Source organism: Protopterus annectens, chromosome 16.part0 (assembly GCF_019279795.1).
Source record: "Protopterus annectens isolate FY-2018-M chromosome 16.part0, PAN1.0, whole genome shotgun sequence".
NCBI classification, from domain to species: Eukaryota; Metazoa; Chordata; order Ceratodontiformes; family Protopteridae; genus Protopterus; species Protopterus annectens.
Window position 1 is genome coordinate 774,321,708 of NC_056750.1, and position 8,640 is coordinate 774,330,347.

At 43.7% G+C, this 8,640-nt stretch overlaps 1 protein-coding gene across 1 annotated transcript in view; it reads right to left on the reverse strand.

The window, feature by feature from the left end:
* ANAPC2 (anaphase promoting complex subunit 2) overlaps nucleotides 1-8,640 on the reverse strand; it is a 1,102,972-nt gene that overhangs the window by 410,610 nt on the left and 683,722 nt on the right.

The window sequence follows — 8,640 nt, forward strand, 5'->3', positions numbered from 1 at the left end:
TGCCATGAACCCCAGAGCCTGCAGGATTTTCCTTGCAGTTAGCCTGGTTAAAGTTGCCATTTTGTTGTAGTATTGAGACAGTTGCCCTTATTTGTCTGGCGTGAGGTAGGCCACCTGGGTTGTTGTATTTAAGCTGGCACCCAGGAAAATTATCTGTTGAGAAGGTATTCGTTTTGATTTCTTTTTGTTTACTGTGTACTCCAGGCAGTTTAGTTTTATTACAAATGCCAGATGTTGCAATAGAAGGTCCTTTCTGTCTGCTTGGATCAGGCAGTCGTCTAGATATGGGTAGATTTGGATTCCTCGTTGTCTGCAGAAGGCAATTACTGATGCCAGGCATTTCATAAACACTCTGGGCACAGTAGATAAGCCAAAGGGCAATGCAGAGAATTGATAATGGGTTGAACCTGCAAGAAATCGGAGGTATCTTCTGCAATCTTGTCTAATAGGGGCATGCAGGTATGCCTCCTTGAGGTCCAACGTTACCAGCCAAGACTCCTTGCCCAGCATGGGAAGAAGCTGCTGTAATGTGAGCATCTTGAATTTTGGTACCTCTAGATATCGGTTTAGAATGGATAGGTCTAAGATGGGTCTCCAATCTTTGTCCTTCCTTGGTACCAGGAATAGCCTTGAATAAAAACCTTGACCTTGTTCTTTTGCAGGTACCTCTTGAATTGCTTTCATATCCATGAGAGCGGAAATTTGTCTTTGTGCCTCTGCCCATTGATTTTGTGGCAGGTTTGGCATGCCTCTCATTTTTGGAAGGGTGTGAAAGTGGAACCGGTAGCCTCTGTCTATAATATCCAGAATCCATTTGTCCTGTGTAACAATGTGCCAGTTTTTTGAAAATAAGGCCAGTTTTCCGCCCAAAGGTGCTGCCATTATATCTTTGTTTGGCAGGCAAAGGGGGAAGTCATTGCATCTGTTTTCTAAATGACTGTGGTCTATCTTCTCCACCTCTGGGGGTTGGTGTTTGCCACTGTCTAGCTCTGTAAGATCCTTGAGGTTGTCCTCTACGCCTTGGGCGTCTGTATCTGCCCCTTTGGGGTCTGTCCGTGGCTGGAAAGGACCAATTTTTTGAAGGCCAGTTTCTGCTGAAGCGTGGAGGCTGCACCTGCAAGAAATCTTTAACTGTTTGCATAGATTTTGCTTTTTCCTCCATTTTCTTTAGTACCTCCTCAGCTTTAACACTGAACAATACATATTTTTGTAGTGGTGCATCTAAAAACTTTGCTTTGACATGATCTGGCAAGGTTTGCTCTTTGAGCCAAGCATGTCTACGTATGACAGACCCCGTGATAGCAGCTCTACATGAGGCCTCTAAAGCATCAAAACTACACTGCAAGGTATGTTTCCCCACTTGTTCTGCTCCATGCAACAAATCCTGCAACTCTTTCAAGTCTGGCTGTACTGTTTGTGTCATTTTGCCTTTCAGCTGAGATAGCAAGAACTGTTGGTATTTTAACATATGAAATTGACAGTTTAATGCCCTCATGGTTAAAGTGGCTGATGTATACACCTTTTTCCCCCACCTTTCTAATGCTCTAGAAACTCTCTCTGAAGGGCAAAGGGTTTTTAGCAGTAGAGGCCTTAATCTCCTTGGGACCCTGTGAAATTGTTTCTGGGTCAGCAGTATGGCTTTTATAGAGGAACTGGTGAGTATCAGGAACCCGGTAATATCTGTCTGGTTTAACAGGGGCTGGAGGTAATGAGTCTGAATTAAGACTGGCTTCTGCGTACACATCATCCAAAATATCTAAGACAGGAGGAATATACAGGGGCCTATGCTGGGGGAGAAGTAGAAATTCCCTGAGCCTTTTCTTGGAATCTGAGTAATCTTGGCCTTCCCAGTGGAAGTGCTCTCTCAAGGTATGCAGGGTTTCCCCAAAAGAGAAATCCTCAGGGGGGGAGACCGAGGGAATAGACTCCTCAGCATAAGAGTCTTCAAATGGGGAATAGGTGTAATCCTGATCCTCAGAATGGTCTGAAGTAATGGAAGCCTGGTCTGAGGAAGGGTAGTCTTCCTCCAACCTGGGTCTTTTGTCTGGGGGGGGGGTTGAGAACCCCTGATGAGAGTAATCAAATCCTCAGCCATTTTAAGCATGTTTTTTAGGCATGGGGCCTTGAGAGGGGGTCTGAGGCCCTTGTTTCTTAATTTTCATTGCAGCTTTCGACTTAGTGAATAATTTAATTGAAGAGGTGGAAGGCTTGAAAACGCCTTCAGAAATGGCAGGCCTCAATGAAATTTCGGTTTCCCCGCCAAGAGTGGCATCAGTATCTGCAGTGGGAATGGAGACAGAGGATCCTGCGGCCACGGGTACTGATGTCGCCGGTAAAATAGTTTCATCAGTAGTCAGGGGCTGCGTAGGCGCCTCGCTGAGAACTGGAGAACCGGTAGTCGGCCTAAGCGTGATCTCAGTACTCTGTGCAGGCCTCGGATGTCTATCCTTATCCTTGCGTTTTTTGCCTAAAATTGGCGTCTGAGTATCCGACGACATGATAAAATTAAATTTTTTGCCAAAATAATGAAGAGCGAACTCCGCCCGGCGCTTAATAGTGCACTTGTTAAACCTAGCACAAAAACGGTAGGCCGAGACGTCGTGGTCTGGCCCCAAGCAAGGTATACAGTAAGAGTGAAAATCCTTATGCGGTTTCCCACAAGAAATGCAATTATTAACTTTGTCTGACATCGGTCTGAGGCAGGAAAAGTTTCCCCAATGGGGTACTTAGCTTTAAAGAAGACTTCGGCTGAAATACTGTTTGTAAATCTCAGGAGCTGGCCGACCGGCACTTGAACTGCTTCTGCTTCGGGCACCGTGCAGCAAGAAAGACTGAAGAAAATGGCGACGGCTGCCTCTTTTATACCCCTGCCGCACTGACGTCAGGGAAGAAGCGACGACAACCGACGCCGGACCTACACTTTGGAATTCGGCCAACCGAGGACACGCCTGACGGCAGGATAACCCAAGTGTGATGACTGCAGCTGTATGCATTATGAACATCTGACTACTAGTTTAACGGAAGCGTTGTTGGCAGGTTTGGACCTGTGCGGTCTCTGTCTATCTTTACGTTTTTTCAGATCATCTGTTGTCGGACGGCTTACCGAAGCCAAATTAGAGGTTTGTAAGCGAAAATATCTAGCGACAATAAGGGCCCGATGACGGATAGTTCTGGCGTTGAACAAAGCACAGAAGTGACAACAGGGGATGTCGTGGTCTGGGCCTAAACAAGTGACGCAGTAAGAATGAAAGTCTCTGTGTGGTATTTGCTTTCCCCAGGCAAGACAATTAACTTTTTCTGACATTGGTTAGTGCAAAATAAAAAGGATCCCTAACGGGGAAATTGGCTTTAGAAGACTTCAACTTCAATTCGGTAGAGCAAACTCAGGTAGCACCCGACCGACACTCAGGCAAACTGTTTCTACTTCGAGCTCCATGGCAAAAAAGACTGGGGTAACGGCGTTGGCTGCCTTACTTTATACTACTGATGACCTGACGTCAGTCCTGAAGCGACAGCAACAGACACAGAAATACTAAGCTTCTGGTATTCGGGCCAGCTGAGGGCTATCCCCTGGCAAGGATAACCAAATGTGATGACTGCAACAGTGAAACACGAAGAACACTAATACCACTGAGCCTCTAAATAAACTAAGCAATCACATGGGTGAGCTACAGGGCAAATAGCCTGACTTTGTACATGTGGCAGCTGGTGACTTTAATAAAGCAGATATGAAAGAAGTGCTCCCACACTACCTTCAGTATGTAAACATTCCTACAAGCAGTGATAATATCCTGGACAAGCTGTATAAGCTGTACATAAACTTAAAGAAAGCTTACACGGCAGTGCAACTTCTAAAAATTGTAAACTCTGACCATACGATCTTGCTATCACTAGCCTACAAACCTGCACTGGTTAGAGAGAAACTTATGAAGACACAAATTAGGGCATGGCCCAAGGGGTCTCTGAAGGCCCTCTAAGACTGCTTTGAAATAACCAACTGGGATATGTTCAAGGAGGCAGCCACAGAGAATCAACATCTGAACACTGATAAATACACTCCGGTAGTGAAGGCATACATTTCAAACTGCACTGATGAAGTAACAAATACCAAGAGTATCAATATCAGAGCTAATCAAAGCTATGGGTCACCCTCAAGGTATATGAGCTTCTGAAGGAGAGAAACGCAACTTAATAGGCTAAGGACAAAGCAACCCTAAGTGTAACAAGGGGTAATCTGAAGAGGGGTATACAGGAGGCTAAAATGGAGTATGGAAGAAGGGTGCAGAGCCACTTTTAAGACATGAAGGATGCAAGAAGACTATGCCAAGGCATGCATGACATCAGGTCAGCACAGTGTGAAGGACAGCATTGAATTCCTGGACAGTTTGAACATAATTTTTAGTAGATTTGAGGAAAGAAACAGGTTGGCACTAAAGCTATCCACTGATGAGAAAGATGCAGCACTTAGGCTCAGCACAGAGGAGGTAAGAAGAGAGCTAGAGAGTGAACCCCAGGAAGGCTGCTGGTCAAGACAACATACTGATGGCACAGTGGTGCAGCGGTAGGGTTGTTGCTTCATAGTAAGAGGTTCTCTGGTACAATTCTCAGCTGCGGTGCCCTTCTATGTGGAGTCTGCAGGTCCCCCCAGCATTCATGTGGGTTTCCTATCACATTACAAAGACATGTGTCTAGAGCATTTCTCCCCTGGCCTCCGCTGAAAATTGGCTTTGTTCCAAGTCAGACTTTCCTGGTTAACAAATGTGAAATAAACAAATACTGGGCAAGATGTTAAAAGGCTGTGCTGATCAACAGTGCTCAAGGAAATATTTAACACCTCTCTGAAAGTATCCTCATGCTACAAGAAAACTATCATCTTCCCACTAACAAAGATAACCACTCCCTCCAGCCCTAACAACTGTAGACCAGTTACTCTAACATCCACTGTTAAAAAAAGTTTCGAGTGGCTGATCAAAAAGCATCTTTTATCATGCCTACCTCATGATTTTTGACCCTCTGCAGTTTGTGTACAGAACTAACCAATCCATGATTGATGCCATATTAGTAGCACTACACATCTCCCTTGAGCATATAGAGGGCAAAGACAACTATGTGAGGCTGCTGTTCTTAAACTTTAGCTCTGCATTTAATACAATGGTACTAAAGCTGCCGATAGAAAAACTGGCACATTTAGGAATCAGTAAACATCTCTGCAACTGGATCCTGGACTTCCTGACTGAGAGACCATGGACGACAGAGGATGTGTTCAGGTAAGAACACATCAAAGTGGATCATGATTCACACAGGGGTTCCAGAGGGATGCGTTCTCTGCCCACTGTTATTCACCATCCTGACCAAGGACTGTTATGTTAAGCACAAGTCCAACCATATCATCAAGTTCGTTGATGACACCACAGAAGTGGGTTTCAACACAAAGGAGGATGAAAGGGTGTACAGAGAGGAGGTGGCATCTCGGATCAGTTGGTGCGAGGGGAACAACCTTGAATGGAATGTACGCAAGACCAAAGAGATTATAACAGACTTCCTGAAAGGGAGAACAAACCACCCAGTGCTCAGGATCAATGGTGTGTGCGCGCAGAGGGTTAAGAATACGAAATTCCTGGGTGCACACATAACAGAGGATCTCACATGGTCGGGAAACACCAGCCAACTGGTCAAGAAAGCATACCAACTCCTCCACTTTTTAGGAAGGCTGAAAAACGCTAACATGTCTCTTCATATTCTCTCCACCTTCTATACAGGTGCAATAGAGAGCATACTTGCCTGCACCTTCACATTGTGGTTTGGAAGGAGCACAGGTACAGAAAGGAAGGCACTACAAAGAGTGGTGAGGGTTGCAGAGAAGGTAACCGGTTCCAGTCTTCCATCAATACAACAACTTTATTCTGTAAGAACCATCCGAAAGGCCACCAAAATGATGGACACCACACACAAGCATCTGGCAGGAGATATTGCAGCATCCAATACAGGACTTCAAGATTCAATAACAGTTTCTACCATACAGTGGTTATACTTCTGAACTCTGGCACTAATCCCAATCAATTTTTATTTATTTGTGCAATATATACTTGCATATATTCCAAGTAAATGTAATATTTATTTACTATAGCCATAGTCAGCATTATTTAACCCACTCAAGTGCAATATTAGACAAATAACTTGGTCATTGTTCATTCTGTAGTATGTTTTGTATTACTTTATAGGTTCATAGGTAGGTACTAGGCTATCGGTCCAAGGGCCTACACATAAGCCTAGCCAACAAGGTTCCCTGGCTTACACCACCCAAGAAAGTTATTTTCCTGTGCCACTGTCGAGCAGGGCCACAGAACTGATCCCCGGGGTGTATTTCTATTTCCCATCCACTCATCCAGATTTTTGCTTGACATAGATGGGCAGCTTGTTCCAGTGTGTGGGAAGTCTCTGGGACAGGAATCTATCCCTCCTGCATGTCCTGTTTATTGTGGTGACAAGGTTTAGATCCCTAAAGCGTGTACCTCTGAGAGATTGGGATTTCTTTAGGTGTAGCATGTCCAACAGCTCTGGGTTTGACATAGCTTTATATGTTAGGCAGAGATCACCTCGGAGTACGCGATATGCTACGGAGTAAAGCTGGAGTTTTTTGAAGCGGTCAGTGTAGGGCATTTGTTTGAGGCCAGTAATCCTCTTTGTGAGGTACTTCTGTGGCCTTTCCAGCTGCTGCAGATGTCTTGTGAGGTACATTCCAAAAGGGGCGTTGTACTCTATAATGGGTCTAATGAGTGTCGAGTAGAGGGGAACAATGACCTCTTTTTTCCGAGATGAGAACCCTTTTATGATGGTGTGTGCTACGTAGAAGGACTTCCTGTCTACTGTGGCAATGTGACTATCAAAGGAGAGACTACTGTCCACCTGGGTCCCAAGGTCTGTTATCACACATTCGGTGTTAAGTAGATTGCTGCCTATGTGGTAGTTCATGGGTGCAAAGTTTTTACCAAAGGAGATGACACTGCACTTTTTTTAATCAGGGTAGTCAGTTTAACTCAGGGGAGGGTATTATTTTGTATACGAGTGTTGGTAAATGTCTCTGCTCTTTCTTCTGTGTATTCGTAGTAGTAATGCACGTGTTAGTTATGTTCATTCCTCTACTTATATGTGTTATTTCACTTTCCTTGTAATCTCCAGAATTGAGCTGATGCACGCAATTTTGTTTAGGATACACATGTGTAGTTCTAAATGACAAAGTTTCCACTTATCAAAGTCAAAGTAAACACGTAAAAGTGCAGGTGATACAAATGAGCATACTGGTACTATTACTGCACCCAAGGCAAGTATCTCTGACTAATCTAGATGATAAAATAATAAAAAGGATAACCATTTAAGGGACTTGTCTTGGGAGGAAGAAAGAACAACAGAATATTGGGAGATGGTAACAGCAGCAATAAATGTAGGACTGGGAATGCTAGTAACAGAAGATTATCTACTAACATGTCAGATACCAAATGTACTGAGAACAACAGGCACATCATGAAGGGCAGACTGGAGGTAGATGGCATGGGAGAGAACAGGAGGCTTGCGAAGTGGGGAAGATCTTTGGGAACTACTGCTAAAACTAGATAATAGGCAGTAAGTCCAAACATTAGGAGAAATGGCTAGGGTAGTCAAAACTTAGTTGGTGATTCATGATTAAAAGAATGGAAGGAAATATTAGTCACTATAGGTGACATGAAAGCAAATAAAGAAAAAGTCATTGCTATGGAAGTGGAAAAAATGGAAAAGAGAAGTCAAATACTGGACACAAATATTAAGGGACTGGACCTAGAAGAGCTGAGAACAACTAAGGGATGAATATGGCCTACTAAAGACAATTGAGAGGGACCACAAAGGACTAGTAACTCAATGGGAGAAGATTAAGAAATTAATAGATAAAAGCCAACCCTCTCGTATAGTACAAACAGTAAATGATACTAGTCAGGTTTCGGAAAGCAGTGGCCTAACAGCAAAAGCAGTAAAACAGGCGAGATGAAATATAAAATTCCTCTCTATAAAAGAAAGGAAATAGGCAAGCAAAGACACAAGATGGAATATATGAAAAGTCATGGGAGGAGATTAAGATTGCCAAAACATGCAACAAAATCAAAGCTATTTAGATATTTGCTTGGCAGTGTTTGTTTTCTTATTTCTACACCCCAGTGACTTCAAACAAGATTTTTTCATGGACCATTGACAGAGATGGGAGATAGAACAAGTTACATGGTTGCATACATTCGGGGGCTGCCGTAAACTAGACTTGTTCTAGCAGGAAACAAAAAACAATACATGAGTAGGCCATACAACTGACAAAACAATGGGCTATCTGGGGAACAGATCCAGAAATAAAGGAGCAGCATAGAAACTTGATAGCAGTGGTTAAGTTAGCTGCAAAAAAAAGCAATTACAAAGAGATGGCAGCAGAGGCAACCCCCTACATGTAAAATAGTATATACTGTTGAAAGTAAAAAAACAGAAAGAAGTAGAAATGGAGGAGAAAGGGCTGGCAAAGGGGTCATGAGATGGTGGTAAAAGTGGACATGCAGATGAAGTCTGCAATGCAAAAACTAGGACTAGAGGGTGACGAAGTGGGGTAATGCGAGGTATGGTCCACTT